Here is a 23,950-nt window from a genome sequence, read left to right as displayed (position 1 = left end):
ATTTTGTTAATATTTTGTTCTCAGGAAATCACCCCAGTTCTTATTCCATTAAATTAGAACCCAAATGAAGCGGTGTGAAAGGCTCTTATGAAAACCTTTTAAGCCCCTTTTATTTTAAAGGTGTACTGTACACATATATGTACAGTGTTAAGGCTTATATTCACACCAAAGCACAAAAACTATAACAATAAACAATATTAACAATAACTATATTAAGTGCCACAATGAACAATAACAATAACATTATTTATTCGAAGCTTACACGACACAGTTTCACATTTTATATGCATTTTTAATCCAAATGGATTTAGATTGTGAATGTTTATTGTTCATATGTTGGAAAAAATCCAAAGAAAATCTGGCAAGCATTGTGTGTATAACACATCTAATAGCCGTCCAAACACAGCCTTAATGTCTAGGTTAAAACAAGACAAAATTTGGGCTGTCAGTGAAAATTATTAGACGTCTAACCATATAAATAAATGAAATAGAAGAAATCATTAAATTAAACCAAACACATCATAATGCCTGTTGGACAAATAGCTACACTGATCCCATCACTTCCATGCACATAAACTACAGTGTCATCCACGTACATGTGTATGTTCACCTCACACCGAAGAAAGATCATTTATATAAAGCGCGAACAGCAATGGCCCAAGAACAAAGCCTTGTGGAACACCCATGTCATTAGCCTTAGATGTTGATATCTTGTTTTCGACTTTTACGCACTGGACACGGTCACTGAGATATGATTTTACCCACTGTAGTGCACTTAGAGATAATTATAGTAATTATTGTAGCACTGAGGGGTTGACCGTATCATATTTGTATAGAAAAAAGGTCATTGAAAGTGCTTGAATCTATTTTATGCAAGAAGTTTTCGGGAAAAAAATCCATATTATTCTCTGTGTAGTGTAGGATAATATCATAAAAATACTAGACCTTCTAAACACACATGCTAAACTGTTCACTTTAAATGTCTATTTCTTCTGTATGTGAATGTTGATTCATACCAAAATGCTTTTTGCATAGTTGTGTTTGACAAATAAAAATGTCTCAGGTTATGTATGTAACTGTTTTTCCCTGAGAAGGGAACGAGACACTGCGTCTCCCTTGCCATACTTCCTGCATCCCTGTAACGTCGTCTTTGGCCATATTTCAGATAGCAATATACTTCCTGGCTCCCACATCACCCTGTCTTCGTCGTTAAGCTTCACCATTGGTTGAATTTGATAAACACATTCAGACTCACTTACCCCTGGAGGCGTCCCCAAAGTGTCACCGCAGTGACGCAGCGCATGTTCCCTCGAAAGGGAACTGTAACAATGTTTCTTTAAAGGTAACACAATGTAACCTTGTTCTCACTTGAAATGTGTCCCCACATTTAGTCCTTGAATTTGACTGTTTTGGACCTGGAAAGTTTTTGAATTTGAAGTTAACTAGGGTGTGGGAACCCTGACACTTGGAAATACTGGAGCGGTAGTTTCGCATACATCATGCATGACCTTTTGGCGTGATTACGTAATACGTAAGGTCACACTGGCGCATCACACAACTAGTGCAAGACGAGAAGTTGTTGTTAAAAAATACTTATTTTTTTTGCAAAAATGAAAATTGTTTCACTAGATAAGACCCTTATGCCTCGGTTGGGATCGCTTATAGCCCTTTAAAGCTGCACTGAAACTGCCAACTGTTGAGGTCCAGTAAAGTCTACTATATGGAATGTTTTCCTCAAAAAACCTAATTTCTTCACGACTGAACAAAGAAAGACATAAACATTTTGGACGACATGGGAGTGACTAAATTAGTATTCCTTTAACCTAGACGGTGAAATGACGGCTGTTGCTTGCTGGTAAGGCTTTTGGTGAGTTAAACATTGGGCGTTTAATATGTCTTGCCCTAACTTCCTGTCTGATTTCCTACTACACCAACACAGGAAATAAAACTAAAGTTGACAACCACAGAATGTTATTGACAAATAAACAGAATTTATGTTGCCACCTTCTTCATTTACATATTCAAATTAATTGATACACATTATTGTGTTTATATGCAAAACTCTAAATCTTTATGATGTTCAAAGCAAATACTAAGGACTTTGGCTACTGCATTGTCCTGTTTTGCTGAGATATTGTATTTTACATCCAATGCATCTTCATACCAATTTCAACGCATCGATTTGTGGTCCAGGGTGCCATGCTAGACTCCATCTCATGTCTTCACCTAAACGTTAATGGTGGGCTCAAAACGAGTCAGGGAGCGAGCAGACAATAGCCATTCTGTGCCACTTAGACATGGCTCATTTCACCATCACCACGGCAACTCATCACCGACCCAGGTCCTTCTTGGAGGGTCTCCGGCGATGTCACCCACCAAACCCGAACACATACACACCTGCTGGAGGAAAAGCGGCTACGTACTCCCACCCATGTGCACACAAACAAACAAACAGCTTGTGATAACTGTTCACTCACAAGCTCAACCCCCTCAAAAGAGATGTCAGTTGTTAGTAAGGGGGGAAGGGGTGTAAAGGGGGATAGGCAAGTGGGGGTCTTTGTGAGAAGACGGACGAGAGAGATAGAGAGACAGTGAGCGATATACTGTAGAGAGATAGAGTGAGCGTTCTACTTCTCATAGATGAGCAGCTGCTAGGCAGACACTGTCTTGAAAGCAGAGAGACAGTGAGAGAGTCCATTTGGTGCCCGGACGCAAACGAAAGCGAGCGAGCGAGTAAGAGAGGGAGGGGGAGAGAGAGCGAGCGAGAGACACACACACACAGCGTGAGGTTGTGGTTTAAGCAGACTCTAGCCGTGCATTTAGGGAAACCCACAAACTCAGCTCCCTGGGATAAAAGGCTCGATTCTCACCCATTTCTTTCATTCTTTAGATCCTCAAGAGGGCCCCCTGCTCTTTTTCTTTTCATTCTTTTATTTTATTCCCTCCATCCTTTCTCATCCTCCTCCTTTTGCCTGCGGAAGAGCCGGATTGCTGTGGTCTGCCTGAAACACATCAAGCCGGTAAGCGGGAACACTCTGCCTCCCTACCTGTCTGTTTTGTCTCTCCGTGTTTATTTCATTGTTCGATGTCTCAGTCATTGGATAAAATAGTAACGGTAGACATGCAGCAAGCGATGCTGCACCGGCATCCAACGGTCTTTCTTACGCTTGGATGAAGGGGAAGGAGAGAGACGGATGTTCTAGTTTTCCAACCCTGAGAGCGGTCAGCTGGGGCTCGTCCTCTTTCACTGCAGCACATGACACCGTATACATGACAGACGGAAACGCTCACGCCTCGTAAGAATCTGCATTATCCAGTTGCGTTACACATGCATGCGCTGTGAAACAGACCGGCAACTTTTTTTGCATCGGTAAGACTCATTAACACAGCCGATAGGAAAATCAATAGACAACCTTTTACATTAACTAAGAGCAAGGTGCAGGGAAAACTCTGTATTTCCCGTTCGGGGAAGAATAGCTTGATGCTATCTGTAAAGAAATGGCATTTTATTCCCAGGTGACATTTGCAGAGGCATTCGCTGTAAGCAATAAACCACACAGGGCTGCATGTGATGATAGATGAACGCAAGGCATTGTGTTTCAATTCATAACCGAGAAAAATGAATGAAAGGTTGAATGGAGAGATGAACCACTCCTTTTTTATTCAGCGCTCGCTCTCGTATACAAGGGGACATGCGAGAGGTAATTCACACCTGAGGGGGGAAAGAGGCAGATGTATGAATGAACCCGAATATATGAGTCTGGTCATACGTGTCTACTGTCTGTGTACCGTGTCTGTGCCTGAGAGAAAGATACAGATGTGTTGAAAGACCACTTGCGTGTCCAAACAAAACACTTTGGGCGGCAACATAATCTGTGATTTTCTGGTGAATGAATTTGCACGGGTGGTATCTTTCATGGGTAGTAACTGCGCAAAAACGTTGTTTATTATATGTATGGAAGATTCACAGTACAAGATTGTATTCAACACTAAATCCAATGTGTGCATAAATTCAGTACATGCAAGTGTAGAATTGCATTGTATGGCTACCATCATTTATCACACACTCAAAAAAGTCTAGAATTATATTTTATGAAATCAGATATAAGATGCAATAAGAATGACATTCGTTTGTGTCAGCACTGCATATACATCAAGATACCTTTAACATTACTCTTAATAGGCGTGATTTTCCCCTCATATAATGAAAATCACACCTATTAACTGTAATGGTCAATCTGAGCCTGAAAATGTATTTACTTGTCTGTTGCTAGGACACTCCCTTTGAACATTTTATAGGAGGCCTCTGATTGGCTGCAGCCAATGATGCAGGTTCCTCACCACCCCAAATCTTTCCCGTTCGCCCATGGAAACATGCCTGTCTGTGTTTCACATTTCGCTTCTATCTTCCTCTCAATATGTGACTGTCTGCACTTTATCTCTGCTCCAAACCTCTCATTCGCTTATCTTTTATAACATTAACGCTTTAGAGCCAGTGAGATGCAATCCTTTGTTGCATTCACGATTTCATCTAAAAACTATCAGATCTTTCGCTGTGTCCAAAAACGCTCCCTATCTCCTATATAGTGCACTATATTAGCCGTCTGCCATTTTGTAGGGTTGTCCGAAACCTGAGTGAACGGCTTTTTTACCCATAATGCACTCTGATTTTGAGTGTACATTTGATGCACTATTTCCTGTGATACAACGTGAGATGAACGCGTGACTGGAATAAGCTGGAAATTAATGACAGTTAACACCACACATTTATGTTTATACATGACATACGTGTTCTTATTGACAGTTATTTTGATGATTGGGTCCCAAGTGCTTCTATCAACCTAGAAAATGATGTCATAAGGAGCTCTTATTATAATAATACCGCCTTAATCTGCACTATCCAACCACAGCACTGCCATTTAGTGCAGAGAAAAGCACAATTGAGTTTTAATTGCAACAAACCACCATCATTGTGATCAGTGTTTGAATTTCAACAGCTCATTTGCATTTTAAAGGACACAACCAAAATTGCCTATTTTTGCACACACCTACAAAGTGGCAAATTTAACATGCTATAATAAATTATATATATGGTATTTTGAGCTAAAACTTCACATATGTGCTCTGGGGATACCAAAGATTTATTTGACATCTTAAAAAAGTGGCCCCTTTAAATAAACGTAATGGACAGTAACTTATATTTTAAATATAATACATATTTTGATTAAATATAATAAATACACATAATAGTAAATAAACATGACAAGAAAAAAAACTACCGTTTCACAGCACAAGAATCCAAATATGATATTTACGTCAGTGTTCGAAATCGGTCACTCATTTTTGTTCACTTCTTTCCATATAGTGGTCTCAAATGTCATTCGGTATAAAGGGAAAAGTGAAGAGTTTCAGACACAGCATTCTCCATATTTAGCTTTTGCTTTACCCTACTAATTTTGCACTGTGTCGATTGCAAACATTTAAACACCCACATTCAAACACAAAGCAAGTTTGGTGTAAGTGGGTCAGTGAAGGGGCCCGTAGCTGGACAGTCACTGAGCGTGTAAATCAGATGGGACTTATGCTGGATTCACACCAAACGCAGTAGAGGCGGCAAAAACACGCTATTCGCGCGTAGTTGCACGCTTGAACATTTTGAGTTTACTCGCTTCATTGGCGTGTGAAAGCCGCACGTGAAATTCTAGTCATGGGAGGGGCTTCTGCGACTGCGCTCGCTTCCTGTAATCAAGGAGCAAGCTCCTGATTGGTTAACTCAGTGCGATTTTCAGCCAAAGTTCAGATTTTTCAACTTTCAGCTAAACGCCTAATTCGTGCCGCGCTAAACGCCTAATTCGCACCGCGCTAAACGCCTCATTCGCGCCGCGAGACCTTCAGGCGCGCGTAAACATGTTTTTACATTGATTTAAAGGAACAGTAAGTATGATTTTAAGTGTTTTATTAATCAAAATCAATGTCTTTATTCATAAATATGTCCTGGTTGGTGTCAAATGACCTCTGCCAGTGATCTGACTTTTCTTTGTAAGCTTAGAATTTCTTCTCTTTACTTACATTGAACGGGTAAGTCCGAGGAGGCTTCCATGTCGCTCCGCCGTATTGATAAACTATAATAGCAGAGAGGGACAAAAAGCACTAGCCTACCAACGCGTTTGCATTCAGAACACGTGAACCAGCTGCAATGGACAAGGAGATCAACGATTACATAACGGCTACCGTAGTTGCAACACGCATTTGGAAATGCGAGGCGATAGAGAGCACTGTTCGTTTGAATGCAAAATACAGTTTCACCGCTAGATGGGGGTAAATCTTACTTATTGCCCCTTTAACATTGAAATAATTCCCGCCATCCGCTGTATTCGCGTTTGGTGTGAACCCAGCATTAGGAGTGGCTGAAACATCTTTGCTAACCTTGAGACAAGGTTCAGCTGACATCATCACAGCTTGACCCTACATGCATTATTGCCTGTCTATCAGATTTGGTTTGGTTTATTTCATGATTGGGTAAATATTGGACAGAACCAACATTTGCGTTATAAATAGCGATGCACTGATATCCAAATTTGTGTGGCGATTCCAATATTCGATTACTTAGAATGACACCTACCGATACAGAAAAGGTTTTTAAATTATTATGTCATTGTTTCCCAATTCAAAAATAAGTTGATTTTATCTGCAGATATTAATTATAAGTAGATACATCGGTGCATCCCTAGTTATAAATAAACTTAATACTGGGTTGTTTTAATCCATGGTTGGGTAAATAGAACCCATCATAAGTTTCTTTAACTCACCAGTTAGTTCTGTCCAATATTTACCCAACCACGGGTTAAACCAACCCAATATTTTTAAAGTGTATGAAGAGTAAAGACGTCTATAGTACCTGGAGCTAGCTGTTAGCATTCCCATTCATCTCAGTGGGGATGCTTTGCTGCCGAAGGACCCCTAAAAGTGATGTGTGATCTGCGTGATGCCATCTTTGGAGTTTTGTCAGGTGTGTAAATGTCATGTGACCAGTGTGAAAGATAAAAAGATGCCTTGTTATGTTGACAGTGCCGATCAAAACAAAAGAAAGCCCACAGTCCCAGGCCTGTCGCAAGTGACTGTCCTGAATTGTGACATTACAGCTAACAAACAAGACAAAATGAGGCAATGTCACAAATAAAAGTATTGCGAAAGAATACATGACAATGGCTGATTGTAGTCAAGGAAAAAGACAGCTGTTGGCCCTAAACTGATATGGTAACGGTGCTACTTATTTCATGCTAACTAGTCACACATTGGTAGGGAATCTGTGCTTAAGAGAGAATACAGATTCATATTGGTGTCATTCATCTCCATGGGGACACTGATATGCTTTATGAAAGGCCTAATAGATTAACTGTAAAACCTGAATGAACCTTCATGTTAAACAAGTTAATAATGCCAATAAATCAAATCTAACTCGATTTATAACCTCAATTGCCTTCCCAATTCTCCTCACATCATTTAGTTTTGAAATTAAAAAAGTGGATTGTAAATGTCTCTACCACCAACCTTGGTTCAAAAAAATAAAAGATCAGGAATTACAGAGTCGTTCAGAAGTGGAAATGCACTCTGGGTTTTAACATTATCAGGGCTTTCATTATCAGGGTTTGTTTTCCTGTCTGATCCCATCTGGTTGCTCTGCACATACATTTTGATGACTTACAAGAACAATATAACAAAATGTACAGATGGATTATGTGTCATATTAATGAAGTTTCAAAAGAAAGCTCAAATATGGCCAGGTCGGGCTCTTTATCCGACTTTCTTAAATACTTATAATTAATTTTAAATATTTCATCCATATATACAGTAGCTTTGCTTCTCTGTTATTGTAGTACAAAACTAGGAAATTATCTCTAGAATTGATGATTGATTTTACTATTCTCAAGATCACAATTCAAGTTAATTTTGGCACAAATCCTTCAAACAAATTAAACTCCATTTGCTCTTGGACTGCTTCAGCTTCAGTCCATCACATATAAATAAATTTGAGTTATTAAAAATTTTACAAGAGCTGTTAGAGGAAGTTTTAACAGAGCTTGAATAAGTTTACAGTGACCTGTGAACATGATTTGATTTCCTCTAAGGCGGTGGGTGACGTGCTAGTATATACTATATATATATGAGATAGTCTGGCACCCCAATATGTAGTAGGCTTTATAGGAACTTAAAGCGTCATAAAAACACTAACCAACACTTTTTTTAGATATTAATAGAGTTAACATTATGAAACCCATAGACTGTAAAAAAAGATGGACGACGGCCGTTCGCTCTCTTCCATTGGTGAAAAGTGAAGCCGCCAGTGTCCCGATACGGCGCTGACATCTTGGGTCTTAAGTCTGAGCAGTAGCGTTTTTTTCGGGACCAGTCCTGCGCAGTAGTGAGAAGGAAGTAAAGCCACGAAATCAAGGCCCCGCCCTCGCAGTATGCACATATCACAGCTGTCAATCATGACGTGACACCACCGTTTTAATAGCATTAAATAACTAACTAAAAACAAACTTATTTTAAAAACAAACACTTGAATTTACATCAGCGTGATAAAAACTACAGTAAATGACAGAAACCAGCTTCGGAAAAAAGATAATTAAAGTGTAATTAAATTGTTTAGTTGGTCTCAAGTGCCATTGAATAACATGGGGGAGGCGGAGTTTATGACCTATACTGGGACCAGTCACTGGGGGGCGATCGAGACGTTTTGGCTTCACTAAACTAGTAAATTTTTTGTGATATTTTTATCTTCCAGGTTTAAACTCCATATCGTGTCAACATCACGGGCTGTGACGTGGCAAAGCACTGTAGTACATCATGATGCGTTGGTGTCTCATTATTATTTATGTGTTCTTATCCAATGCAAAGAGTTTGGATTTTGTGTGTGTGTGTGCGTGCGTGCATTTGCTCCATGCGCCCAGGTCAGCCGGGGCAGGGGGGACTCGGGCTCAGGACAATCACACTTGGATACAGTTTTGTATAGTAAAGTAAATGTGAGTGCGCCATGATGCAGACTCTGTAAATATGTTGGATGATATTCCCCACGATGGTGTCAGGACTAGACTCACCATCAACTTTGAATTTGCTCAGAAAAGCTACGGGAGGCGGTGGACTTTGACTTTGTCCTGAGTTACTGTCCTCAGGACTTTTCTATCTTCAAACACACTATTATTTCAACTATAACAGTTTTACTTGACCTTTGTTTAAATGAAATATTATATTCAGTTTAATTATTTCTGTCCTACTGCTATTCTTAGTAAATCATAATATTTGTTAAACTAGCTTATTCTATCAGGTGCCCCGCCCACTCCTCGCCGTTCTTCTTACAGCATCCACGCCCATTTAAGCTGCATTTTTCAAAGTGATAGTGATGTATGCTGGAGCTGAAACAGTGGGGTTTCATGACCCTTTAGTGTTGCTGCCCTATTTCAAAAGAGTAGACATGTGAAAGGTATAGATTTAAAAGCAGATTTGCAAGCTTTTGCATCATGGACTATATGATTGGTGCATAACTGCTTCTGAGAAATAGAGAGCTTTTGCAAAGGTAACTACATTTGAAACCCAGCATGCAGATATATTGTAGTGTAAAAGACTGAGAAAAAGACTGAGAAAATGATTAAATGAGAAAAGCTAACACACAAAACATGCATGCACAGATCTTGTTTTCCACTGAAATATACAAACATTCTTAAAATAAGAACAATTATTTTAAAGGACATCTATTACACCAATTTTAACAAGATGTGATATAAATCTCGGTGTGCCTAATATGTCTTAAGTTTCAGCTTAAAATACCCCACAGATTATTTATTATAGCATGTCCAAAGTGCCTCTATTTGGATGTCTGTTGTCATGTACAGTAAGGTGGGGGACAGAACCCAATTGCAGACAGCTCTTAAACAAAAGACTTTTATTTTGTAACAAAAACTACCTTGAGGGGGCAAACAATAACAATAATCAAACATAACATGGTAAGACACGACAAGACTCACACAATGGCGTCACAACGATCCGGCACAAGACATCAATGGCATTAAATAGGGGAGAACTAAACTACACTGTCAGAAAAAAAGGTTTAAAACTGTACCTTTTCTGTCAGGTGGTACCCTCAAAGGATCAATTTTGTACCAGATAAATGTTAGTAGCACAAAACATTTAACTGTACCTTTAAAGGTACAAAATAGGTGCATAAGGTATAATATTGTACCCCAAAATGTACAACATTTCAATGTGTTGTATACCCATTAAAGTACAAAAATGAACCTTTAAGGGTACCACCCCAGTGACAAAAAAGGTACCGTTTTAAACCTTTTTTTGACAGTGTAGGGAACGAGGACACACAGGTGAAGGGCATAAACTAATAATGAACAATTAACAAGAAGGCGGGGTCAAGACTTAAGACAGGAGAGCACGAGGTACACAAAATATAAACACAGGCCACGTGACTCTACACAAACAAGACAACAGTGAGGGCTGCCATGACCCTGTCACCTGAAACACATAAAAAGACATACAGGGCTAACAGGATCATGACAGTTTGCACCTTTAAGTGCAAATGAGCTACTGCTCTTCACTCCCTTGCCGAAAGAGACAGTGAGTGCTTTTAGTTAAAATAAATCTGATTCCTGTGAACACAAACAATAGTATCTTACTTTGAGATACGGTGGACAACGTACAACTCGCTAAGGGCGGAAACTATGGTAATGCAGGACTGTCAGTCAGTGGCTGTGGGCGAGGCTTTATCAGTGTGACATCACATTAAGAACATAATTAAAACAGCATGTCTAATGAGGCTGCTTTGGTTTAATTGGGATTACAAAAGAAGGAGAGGGTGGATTTTTGGGGTGGATCAATTGTAGGGTTTGTTGTGTTCACAGACTGCCAACACACATTTATGTTCAAACACTTTGTAAAAGTAGATTTTGCATAATAGGTGCCCTTTACAAAAATTAAAGTGTACTTGTATAGCTCAGTGGTAGATCATTCTGTTAGCATTGCAAAATGTTGTGGGTTCAATCTTCAGGAACACACATACTGATTAAATATGTACCTTGTTGTACCCGAAGTTGCCTAAGATAAAATGATCTACCAAATGCTTAGATGTGAATGGTTAAACAATTGTTTTCAAAGAAGTTTTTTTTTTCTAACATCATTGGCATATTATTTCTTGCTTCAACTTCACTACAAAAAATGACTCTCTTATCTAGTATTTTTGTCTTGTTTTCAGTACAAATATCAAAAAATTCTAAAAGGGACACTTTTTAAATTTGCTCATTTTCCAGCTCTCCTAGAGTTAAACATTTGATTTTTACCGTTTTTGAATCCATTCAGCTGATCTCCGGGTCTGGTGTTACCACTTTTAGCATAGCTTAGCATAATCCATTGAATCTGTTTAGACCATTAGCATCACGCTAAAAAATAGATATTTTTCCTATTTAAAACTTGACTCTTCTGTAGTTACATTGTGTACTAAGACCGACGGAAAATTAAAAGTTGCAATTTTCTAGGCAGAAGTGTCCTTTTAAATAAAGATGTTTTTTTTTTTGATGTACAAAATGACCTAAGAAAAGAAGTCTTGTTTTTATAGACGGTTTCAGCAGTAACAACATAAACAAGCGGCTGTCGCGGTCCGCACGTAACTTCCAGTAAACTCCGCTAATAATAAATAACAACAAAGTACTTTAAACGTAGTTTATTTATTTAACAAGCAAAAAAACAACAGATAGATTACCTAGGACAGTGGTTCCCAAACTTTTTTAGTGTGCGGCCCCCCTTGTGCACGGTGCATTCCTTCGCGGCCCCCCGAAGAAAATTTGTGACAAAAAACTGTTCTAAAACTCAACATTTTAATAAAAAACCATTAAATTATACAAAAAAGTAGTGCTTTTGGTTAGTAGCCTTATTTTTTTAGGTTTAATTGCACAGAGTTCATGATAAATTAATGTATTACATAAAATGTCATAAAACTGGGGCCCCCCTGGCACCATCTAGCGGCCCCCCTGGGGGCCCTGGCCCCCAGTTTGAAAACCACTGATCTAGGACACCAAAACGTGTTATTTTTGACAAGGCATTTGTTCAAGAGATCAGTTTAGCAACTAAAAAAACGAAACCGGAAGTAAAGTTCGGATCCAGACGTCTATCACGTGCGTCCAATGAAACCGTCTATACAAAAAAATCTACAATTTAAGTGAATTTGTGCCATTTTTTTATTTAGTGTTTAAGAAAAAAGTTTTTTCTTACCCCATTGGCAGATTTTTTTTTTTGCTTGTTTTAAGCACAAATTCACTACATTTATGTTTTTGCTAATAAAAAATACATCTTGTTTTAATCTTGTTTTAAGAATTTTAAGATATTTGGAATGTAAACAAGACAAAAATACTTAGTAAGAAAGTCATATTTTGCAGTGTGTCAGATTTATACTTGATACAAGCATGGATTTGTTTATTGCAATGTATTGTGAAACTTCCAAACAGTCACACAAATGCAGTTTTCTTAGATTTATTAAGATCTATATAACACATTAAATAATTTGAGGTATACTGCCAAAAATGAATTTCAAGAAAAAAATGTCTTAGTATTTTTGTCTTGTTTTCAGTAAAAATCTCTAAAAATTCTTAATTTAACTCTTTCCCTGCCATCGTTTTTAAAAAAAGTTGCCAGCCAGCGCCAGCATTTTTCATGATTTTCACAAAAGTTTAATGCCTTCCAGAAAATGTTCTTCTTTAAATATATAAACAAACAAATATATCAGATGAAAGAACAGATCCTCTGCTTTCAAACAACAAAAAAAAAACGTTTCATCCTACCTTCATTAGTTCTCTTGTAATCACCTCTCAAACATGGGTAGGTTTCTTCAAAAACACCCAATTTTGAGCAAAAAGCAGAGATAATTCCATTTTTGTGAAGGACTTTTGATAAAGATCAGATGCAGAGCGATCTTTAAAACATACACGGAGTTCTTTCTCTTTCACGTGAGGCACTATTTCCGGGTTGTATAAGTTGCGGTGGATAATAGCGGTATTGCGAAAAGACGGAAAATCTCGTCATTGCAAGCGTTTTCTCTTAATTGACGAGATATCTCGTCAATGGCGGCAAAAGAGTTAAGATGCTTTTTCTTGATGAGCAAAATGACCTATGAAAATAAGTCTAGTTTTTAGACCAAAAATATCAAATTCAAGTGATTTTGTGCATAAAACAAGCAAAACAATCTGCCAATGGGGTAAGCAAATTTTCCTAGAATCTTTCTTGAATTAATTGTGTTTGAGAAAATTGTTCAAGATTTTTAGATATTTTTACTGAAAACAAGACAAAAATACTTCTTGAAAATCATTTTTTGCAGTGTACGTACTGATTTTGAATACTGCAAGGTGAAACAATGACAAATAGCTTCAAGTGTTATGTGTCACTAATCTGCATGTTTTATAGTACAGCTCATATGAAGAGTATTATCATTATTTCTAATTAGAATCTGCAGTAGGATTAAGACAAGATTGAGATGTTTGTTTGGCTGAAGGGCTTTCAGTGCCACAGGGGAACTGATGGTGGTGCTGATTTCCGGAGTAAAGTTTCTCATCTCATGCTATCTGTCTGTCAATGTGTTTCTCACACGTCAGACCAGGGAAAAAGGGGAAGACGTACGAGTAACTTCTTTCATGAGTAGTCAGAAGCAACAATTGACCTTTAGTCAACGTAACCACATGGTCAAAAATATGTGTTTTGTTTTGCTGGTTTTTTATCCTCACCAGATAGTATAACTCATTGGTTGACCAGATCTGCCACCTGGTGAACCGCTGAGCAAGATCAGCAGCATAACTTCATGTTGGTCTTTAACTAGTCTTTTCATAAGGGTACTAAACTAAGCCATCAGTCAAATATGTATTATAAGAGTTTATTAATGAGATGGCAAGGGTTCAAGCTATATTTAGAGCCTGGTTTTGATCTATGACCCCGAGCAGGTGTGATCCACACAGGGGAGTAAGCAAGCATAAGACAGTGAAATGGGTGATATGGTCAGAAAGACCTCAGTGCATTGCTGGTTTTGTGACGAGTTGCCAAAATGTCTCAACTGAACCAATGGCAGTGACTTTAAAGGGTCTTTTGTTCATCTGTCTGATAAACGAAGAACCTTCTTTGTTTTGCATTGCGTTAAGCAAAGGTTGTGGGTTCAAATCGCAACACACATGCTGAAAATGTATACCCTTAAAAGCTCAGTAAGTCCTTTTGGATAAAAGTGTCTGCTAAATTCATGAATGTAAGATTGCATGCATAGCACATGCCTGTCTGTTAGGGTGCATGGGTCATCCCTAATGATGCTTTCCAGTTTGTGCCGACAAAACAGCTGCTTAAAACTATAATAGCTGCTCTCATGGGGATGCTCTGATTTTTAAAAACAAGAGATTAAGCAGTCCGAAGGGTACAATTTGGTCATTATGGATGGGGATATTGGAGTTGTATTTTTATTAAGTGGAGAATTGAGCAAAACAGTGAAATCCATTTGTCTAATCCCAGCTGTTTGATGTCGGTCATTGTTGAGCATAATGCTTTCCTAATCAGCCTCTAAAAATGCAATTCATCAAAAATTTCCCAAACCCAAAGCTTCATTTTGCTGTTTAATTAAATTCAAGCCATCAAAGGACAAAAAAAAAACGATGTGGGAATCTCAGCGATCAAGATTTTTGTCTCCTGTTAGCCCTTGAGCAAAGGCACACAATGCAAATTTTTTAGACACTGTGCAATTCTCCGCTCTCAGCTATATTCTTCCTGCTCGGTTGATGGAGGGATGGTGGGGGAGGGGTTCCCTTCCCTCTATCCCTCCCTAGTTCTCTTCCTCTTCCCAGTTCCTCCATTAGCATGTTTTGCGGTTCTTCAATATTGTCGTCTGTGACCGACCGCCACCATCCTCGTCAGCTGTAGCATCACATTTCCATTTATTCGGTTCATTCGGCACCCGTGCTGTCACTTCCCATCAAGCCCAGAAGCGAGCTCACCGTCAATACCGATTTCTCTTTAAAGACCTGCTATGCTAGGCTAATGCTGTCTCTGCACCGTGGCTGTTATATTGATGCTCATTAGCAATGTGGACATCTCATACACAGGAAGTGAAAAAAATCTCCAGCTCGTGCTAAAGACACTTTCTCAACACAAGTTTACAAGAATAACACCACAAGCATCTGATTATTAAACAGAAGCAGGTTTTATACTATTTGTTCTAGTTCACTTGATCTAGATCCAACTCCTCTCACTTTAAATACTTTGCTCCGCCATATGAACCAGTATATTTGCATTGTTGCAGCCTGCAATTAGTTGGAACCTGTGGTTGCAAGCGTTTGCTCTTATCAATTTAAGTGTACGTTTGATTAATAGTAAAGTCGAGAAAGATTCATAATTTAGTAAGTAATGATCACAGTTAGGTGTAAGGGGATGTAGGACACGTTCCCCGACAGGGTGATATCACTGAAAGGATTTTTTTGTGACCCGGTAGGCTGTACCTTATCCCACTTATTACACGGCTATTCCTATACGAGTAAATATAAAAACACAAATTTGTAAGAAAAGTAAACCTTCTGCGAGGCAAACCTGTTTCCTAATGTCTGTAAGCAAATAAACATTCAATTTATTAATTTATAAATAACATGACATATATGTTAATAATTATGCATATTTATACTGTAAACATTCATAGGTATTAGACTGTGCGTGGTAAGATTACTCGTAGTACCCGGAATGTTTTACTCCAAAACATTACTACTTGTATTGTAGTCATAAGTAAAGTTTGTTTTTCCATCAAAAGAATAACTTAATTTAGTTACGTCTCAATGCCGAAATGGTAACGCAACAACACGTGTATGACGTGTCTTGTAAAACTGTCGACTAATTAAAATGCAGTGGGAAGAGATCTTCCCATTGGATCTGAATCCAACCCCGCCCCCTGGATGTCGCAATCTGCAGTGAGGCGCTACTGAAAAAAGTGCTGGGTTGTTTAAACCAATGGCGTAACTTTGCTTTAAAAAGTGGTGGGGAGTGTCAGAGCTGATGGTGTAGTGGGCTGTGTACCGACATGTGGTGCTTTCGCACTTTCGGCGACCCAAATTCAATTCTCGGCTTGTGGTCATTTGCTGATCCAATACCCCTCTCTCCTCCCCGTACTTTCCTATCCTCTTCTAAAAACTCACAAATAAAATATAACAATAAAATATAACAAAAAAAGTGGTGGGGACAAAGACTGACCCCAATGGTCAAAACAATGAAAAACAATACTTTAAAAAGGTATTTATGTAATAATTCATTGCAAATGTTCATTAAAGTTGGTAGGGAGATGTCCTTTAGGTCCATCCGTTGGCTACTCCGCTGCGATTTATGGCTCCAGCTCTCATACATACTATCAATTCCCAAACTGTGTCATCATAGGGGAATCATTTGGGAAAGGTCACTTGGCTGTTGCAGTGCATTACACTTAAAAGCATTTTTTTCCAGACTTAAATCATGTGTTTATTGTGCTTGGACACTGGATGCGCAAGCACTGCGTTTATAGCATGTATGAAGCGTGGCTTTATGTACGGGCAACCGGCGCATTTACAGTGTGAATAAAGAATGCGTTCATTGTGCTTTCACAGCGATGCCATAGAAGAACCTATTTTGGTCCCTTAAAGAACCAGTTAGATAAAAAAGGTTTTTCTATGGCATCGTGAAACACATTTTAAGAGTGTTGAGACTATACAACAGGGGTTCTCAAAGTCCGGACTCCGGTCCGAATCCGGACCCGACAGGAACTTGATCCGGACCCGCGTCCACTTCATATTACAAGTGCATTAATTTCTATGTGAATGATTAAATGTGTGCATTTGCTACTTTACAAATTCATATTAAACTTGTAAACCATTCGTTTAGTTTTTATCTTTTTAGATTTAAGAGTATTCCTGGTCCGAAAATAAAACGAGATATTTAAAAATGTCCTGTGTGACGCTGTAGCCATCACACCCAGATATTATGCACAGCTACTTCATGTATACGGCTTTTGATCAGTAAGTCCTTATCGATCTGAAATCACTGTTGGTTTGAGTCGTTTAAAACATGCATTTGAAAAAGAAACACTCGTCAAACATAATCATTATACATATTCTTTATTATCATGAAAATACCTGAAAAGGTTTGAAGAACAGCAATATAAATATATCATTAAGACATTTCCTGGAGCTGCGTGTGTCTGGTTCTTCGTCTGCAGCGCATATTGAGTTTCTGAACGAGAGCGCCCCCTGGCTTTTGGATGTAACGGCATTTCACCGTAATTCATTGAGAAGCATAGCAAGCATCATCAGCCAATTTATAGGTGCACCCCTAATTTTGGTCAGTGTCTCCGTCAACCAACCACACTTTTTTGCCATGGTTTATGCATCTGATGGAAAACAAACTTTGCCATTTCTCTAATTATGTTGCTCTGTATTTTGCACCTGGTTACTTTTGGCATATTTTTTGTGTTTATGTTTAAAAAATGTTTTTACTTTAAATGCAAAATACACTTGTTATGTTTCTCCCAAACTATTTGTGTTGATTTGTTATATAAACAAGTGATTTACATAAAGTTATTACCATGCTTGACATTTTTTGTAATAACAATTTTCTGGACCTATGAAAATGATGAGAATTCAGATTTGGACCTTTGAATGTAAACTTTGAGATCCCCTGCTATACAACATCAAAAACGAGTGATGGAAATGCCAAATACGCTCGCTTGAGGTGGTTTTTGACTTATGCAAAAAAGAGTTTATTAATGCAAATAATGGGAGATGGAAATGCATTTGCCAAATAAATTCGGATGTAGCAAACATAAAACCCTTGTGATTGATTGTCTAGCTGTATCAGCTGATGTTGTCTTTGCCATATATGGGGCTTGATGTCATCTTAATGCCCTTGCTGTTGGTGCCTGTATCAAAAATTCTGCATTCCTTCTTCTGTGCACAGCTTTCAGTTTGGCAATTACAAGCTACACTGCTAGTTAATTAATAATTTGCCCAATTGTAACTAAATGCAGTCGTGTCTCCATTTTCCAAGTGTGCCTTGTTTTATTTGCTGTTGGTTACTAGGTTACCAATAACATCGTCATTCACTTTAACAACTTGATAGAAACACACCTAATTTGCTTTTTTTTTTTTAAAAGAATCGCTTCACGTTTTGTTGGAAACTCAGCTAGTAATCAATTATTTCAGAAGCAGTTTGTTTATACAAAGAATATAGCAGGCAGTTGTAAAAATGTAATCAACGTTAATGATGGCAATTATGGGGAATACGATAAACAATTATGATTTTGTCCATAATCGTGCAGCCCTACCATAAGGTATTTTAATATTATTCAGTTAAACCTATTCATTCATGACAAGAAAAATTAAAAAAACTACTGAAAGGGAACGAATGTGTTTGTGTCCTCCCCTAATTTCTATTTAAAAAAATTGGTGGGTCTTATAATTGCCTGGCTGTCAGGTTGAAAACGTTTGGAAACCCCTGATATACAATGCACAAGCGAGATTTATAAAGTGTGCATATTTGCATATATATGCATATATATTTATTACTTAGATCATGTATATTACCAAATAACGTAGGGTGCTTTAAATATTTTGAGATGAGTTTTGCATCAAATTGATTTTTGTTATGCAATATAATAGCAACAGCATAACAAGAACAACCGTTTTAGACGTTAATGGACCCTATTATAATACACACCTTCCACAAGAATTCATTTAAAAAAAAATTCCAAGCGATCGGGACACAATCAACTTTGGCATAAAGTGGTGGGGACATATCCCCCCCTCGCGCAAATTACACCTATGATTGGATAAAATATCCACAAACCCAACGACTGAGTTTAAATTAACCTAGAGAAAGTCCAGATTTTACCCAACCATGGGTTTTTTCAGCACAGCATAAAAATTAAAATAATTTCTGGGTTAATTTAACCCACCGGGTTTGTCCCTTTTTAAAGAGCACCTATTTCATTGCTAAAAACAAGTTATTTTGTGTATTAGGTATAATACAATGTGTTTGCGTGGTTTATGGTTAAAAACAATTTTTCTACATGCTAGGGCTGGGTAAAAATATCGATTCATCAATGCATTGCAACTATTTGTTTCTCAATTCAATATCGATTCATCAAATCCTATGAATCGATTCATAGGATTTGATGAATCGATATTGAATTGAGAAACAAATAGTTGCAATGCATTGATGAATCGATATTTTTACCCACCCCTAGCATGTACATAGAAAAGGCATCAGTAAGTCATGACTTTGTGACACTTTTTGGTTTAACATGTAATAAAAAATAATGTGTTCAATAAAAGTAATGTTAATATGTTAAATCTTAAATGATAATAATAATTTAGTTGGCAGAATGTTTTGCATAATGTCGACCAAATGCAGTATTAACTGTTTCACCACAAATATAAAACATTATCAATTATAAGATAGCTTTTCTAGTTACATTTCATATTGAACACCACAAAAACCTTTTATCAAATGGTTTTTATTTAGGGAAGTAAAATACTTCAATGCTGTAATACTACACTGTTATGAATGAACTGCAGTTAACGAGTGCTGTCTGTGGTTGCTTTTGTCTTTCTGTATTCTGTTCATATTGTTAATATGAGCTTTTCTGTTTAGAAACAAAGGAACCATTTGGTAACAAGTTTTTTATTGCAGATACAGAATAATGCTCTTGAAACAGCATCAGTATTAAAAGCATCAATTTTGTGCACTCTCTGCATTTTAATTATATTAAGAGGATGTTTTTGACAAAAGCATATGGAATGATGTGTGCCACCATAGCATAAGGTATTTACAGTAACCATATAAATCATTAATAAAATATGGAACCCAACTCAAAGGGCGACTCAAGTTTAATAATGTGTAACCTAGTAGTTGAAGACTTTACACTTGTCTGAGTTGTAGTAAAAGCTTACACTGGGTTGTTTTAACCCATGGTTTGGTCAAATAAAGACATTTACTAGGTTCATTTATACCAATCGTTGGGTTGTCCATATTTTACCCAACCATGGGTTGAATCAACCAGTAAACTGTGAACAGATACACTTCCCATGTTATTAAGATTTTCTCTGTGTATTAATGGCCTACCTCACAAAGCTGAAGAGCTCCATAAGTGTAAATGGATCAATTAATGGGCTAAAACGCCATACGAATGCCCCATTTTCTACAGAAAAGTGCAAAAAACTATCTCAGAAAATGGATGGGGTTGGTGTCCCGCTAAGTGGAATAAAGATAGATCATTGTCCAAAGCATTAGCATATCTTTGCTAAAACAACTTTAAGATCCATTTACAAAACTGAATCTGTTCTGCAAACCAGAGAGATCATTATTATAATGCATGTCCTTTAAATAAAGTCCTTTTGACCTACTGCAACATTATTAGGATGTCACTGGCAAAGGTCAGAGTTCAGAACGATATGCTTGACCTTGCTTTGTGCACCGTGACGTGAGCATCAGTCAGACCAACGTGGTACAAATCATGACACTGTGACATTTAAACGCACTTGTTCTTCTGTGGCGTGGTTTGATCTATGCACTAGATCTCAAATACATTTGTTTGGTCCCAGGTGATTCTGAATGTCTCTTTTCTTAACCGTTATGTCTGACTTCCCCAAACGCTGCATCGATGTCAACTGCACATGAGCTACAACCAAACACACAATATGAAATAATATACTGTATATGAAAAATGAGATACAGATGACCGGATTTAGTTTCCATATTGAAAACTGTTAATGTGTAAATGGCTCTGTCCATACAATAGATATGAAGTAGCTGGTTGAAATCAGTCATAACCAAAAGCCTTGAGGGTGCACACATGCTCCCTTTAGATTTACGAGGGACATTGCCGCATAATGCATTGAGCTAACCTGGCTCCTTATCTGAAGTGTTGTACTCCAGTTTGTAGTGCGTTTGTTGGATGCAGTGATAGATTGGTGGCCATGCCATTTAGGAAATTAAGATTGTGACCCATCAAGAAAGCTATCTTACAATACCTCTTTAGATGTTAATGTTTAAGCGTCTATTGGATTTTGTGTGTCTTACACAAACAGTACCGTATATAGACGGTTTCATCAGACGCACATGCAGTGACGCGACACGCATCTGGTCCGAACTTTACCTCATTTTTTTTACTCTTGAACAAATACCTCGTCAAAAATAACAAATGTTTTGGTAATCTCTGTGTTGTTTATTTTGCTTGTTATATAAATTAACTACCCAAAACACACTCATTACTAGAATACGAACAACTCTTTTAGACTGTGTGCTAGGCGCACAAACCATTTTTCCCGTCGTTAAATTAGCAAAAGTTGATCCGGACATACCCTTTTAGACTGTTCGTCGTGCACTTTAGACCCTGCGCTTAGATTGTTAAAATAGGGCCCCCTTGTGTCAAAGAGCTGAACCATAACTTGTTGTTGAGAAGACACACACGTCCTCATCCCTACACGCCCCCTTACGGGCGGCGTTGTTTCAGCCTCTTGTTCACACAGAATGCTTTCCATGTATGTTACGGCAAAAGTCCTCTTTACGGGAGCGATCCCAAAATATTTACGGGACGTGTTTGTGTTCACACAGAAGCCTCTCTGACAGTTTTATGGAAATTTTCTAGGACCAAAGTGCTGTGTGAGTAGGGTTTGGGAGTGAGTGCAGTCTCCGGTTGTTCCAAGCAACTTCGGTCACCACATTCAGTTTCCCCTCATTCGATTGGACAATGGAAAAAACGTGAATGGCGTCGGTCGCTTTTCCGCTCAGAGCGCTTCTGCAAAAACATGGCGCGAGAGGGGGCCAAAATGCGAGGCGTTCAGCACGGATAAACATCGCTTTTGGGGTAAAGTATGACCCAAACATGTTCTGGGTTGTAAGTTAACCTATGCTGGCTAGTTTAACCCACTGTTGGGTCAAATCGAAAATTTCTGGGTTAACTTCTCTTTTTGACCCAACGCTGGATTGAAAATAACCCAGCATTTTTAGAGTGCAGGCAGTAAGAGGTCATACATGTCATGTTTTTCCTTTTTGTTTTTTTTTATTTCACCCCATGTCTCTTGTTCGCTATTTTGTATCAAGCTTTTCTCTCACTTATTCTAACTATCTTTATATTTCCTCTGCTTTCTTTCAGACAGTGAAGACCGATGCTGTGATACTACAGGAGAAACATACAGGCTCTCTCGTTTGATGCAGTGAATTGCTACGTGAGGAAAACGCAAGCAAAGGTAGAAACCTTTACGACTACCATATGGCATCAAGTGTGAAATATATATACAGTAAAAGGACAAACATTCAACTCGATCCATCACTGGAACACTTTGATGTGTGACAACATCATAAATAGCTCATGCTGTACGAACAGATGCCATGTGGAGGCATTTATAGACATTATTTTCATGATTTTCAGCAATGCCTGTTTATAGCATCTTCCACACACTTCTTAATCTGCAATAATAAAACATAATAGGTTATTTAAGTATACATTGTCATACACTGTCAGAAAAAATGGTCTCTAGCTGTCACTTGGACAGTACCCATTAAAAGGTCCTAATATGTACCACGAAGGCCGAAGTATAGTCCATTTTTTATGTGTAAGCGAGGGTCCGCCTACAGTGTGCGTGCCACAATTGTAGTCATCAGAACACTGTATGCGCACCGCTGGTTATTCGAAACCTGGCGACGGCGTACATTGAACGCGTAGGTTTTCCTACAGAAGAATGTAGTATGTAGCCCAGGAGATGCATTGGATTTTGTCGAATTCAAGGACCTTTCTAGGACTTTCCAGGTCCAATATTCTCAAATTCAAGGACTAAATGTGGGGACACATTTCAAGTGAGAGCAAGGTTACATCGTGTTACCTTTTAAGATACATTGTTACAGTTCCCTTTCGAGGGAACTCGCGCTGGGTCACTGCGGTGACACTTTGGGGACGCCTCCAGGGGTAAGTGCGTCTGAATGTGTATATCAAATTTAACCAATGGTGAGGCTTAACGACAAAGACAGGGTGACGTGGGAGCCAGGAAGTATATCACTATCTGAAATATTGCCAAAGACGGCGTTACAGGGATGCAGGAGGTATGGCAAGGGAGACGCCGCGTCTCGTTCCCTTCTCAGGGAACAACAGTTACATACGTAACCCGAGATGTTATCATGTGTCAAACACTCGCATACAGAAGATATAGGCATTTAAAGCGAACAGTTTAGCACCTGTGCTTAAAAGGCTAGACATTTCATGATATTATCCTACACTACACAGGGAATAAAATTGCATAAAATAGATTCAAGCACTTTCAATGACCTGTAAAGAGTACCACCCCAGTGACAGCTAGGGACCATTTTGTTTGACAGTGTAAATATGCACGGGTCTAGACGGCTCCAAGCAGACCAAAGAGGGACGGTCTGAGATTGCTGCATAAGCACAAGTTTTCGCCTGACCTTGTGTTTCAGATTGAGGCGGTGGCTCATTTTTAGACGGCCCAACGAGGGTCACTTCCTTATAACTATCAACAGAGTTTCTGTTTTCAAGCACACTGAGGCTGTGTGTTCACAGCGTAGCAAAATATCTTCATTCGATTTTCTTAGTTGAGTCGAAGTGCAACTTCAATCAGAAAGCTTTCTAAAGGGGAAAAAATTAACATAATAGTAACAAGAGATTACGTTTCTTTCACTGTAAAGCATAAACTAATGTGCACGCTATTTTATATTGAGCAGATGTCTCTTAACACAGGAAACTGCATCTTCAGTGTTTAAGGCGCGGGTAAACCACCGCACCAGTATAAGCCATCCTTTTTCTAACCTTGTCACCCCACACCAAAACCACACAAACAAACTCACAGTGGCACCTCAGAGAAATGGTCTCACCAGGCTGAATTAATATAAGCCGTCCCTTTAA

The 23,950-nt window shown here is 38.4% G+C and overlaps 1 protein-coding gene across 4 annotated transcripts in view; it reads left to right on the top strand.

Moving 5' to 3' along the window:
• fam49al (family with sequence similarity 49 member A, like) overlaps positions 1-23,950 on the top strand; it is a 76,196-nt gene that overhangs the window by 27,842 nt on the left and 24,404 nt on the right. For 2 of the 4 annotated variants that reach the window (XM_073858091.1, XM_073858093.1), the window contains exon 2: positions 22,190-22,283. The gene's annotated coding sequence lies outside the window, so the exon portion shown is untranslated. Of the gene's footprint in view, positions 1-2,591; positions 3,021-22,189; positions 22,284-23,950 lie in introns of those variants that run through there. The other 2 variants (XM_073858088.1, XM_073858092.1) reach the window with 2 other exon arrangements.

This window comes from Misgurnus anguillicaudatus, chromosome 20, assembly GCF_027580225.2.
Source record: "Misgurnus anguillicaudatus chromosome 20, ASM2758022v2, whole genome shotgun sequence".
Taxonomy (NCBI): domain Eukaryota; kingdom Metazoa; phylum Chordata; class Actinopteri; order Cypriniformes; family Cobitidae; genus Misgurnus; species Misgurnus anguillicaudatus.
This window is presented reverse-complemented; position numbering and strand designations above follow the sequence as displayed.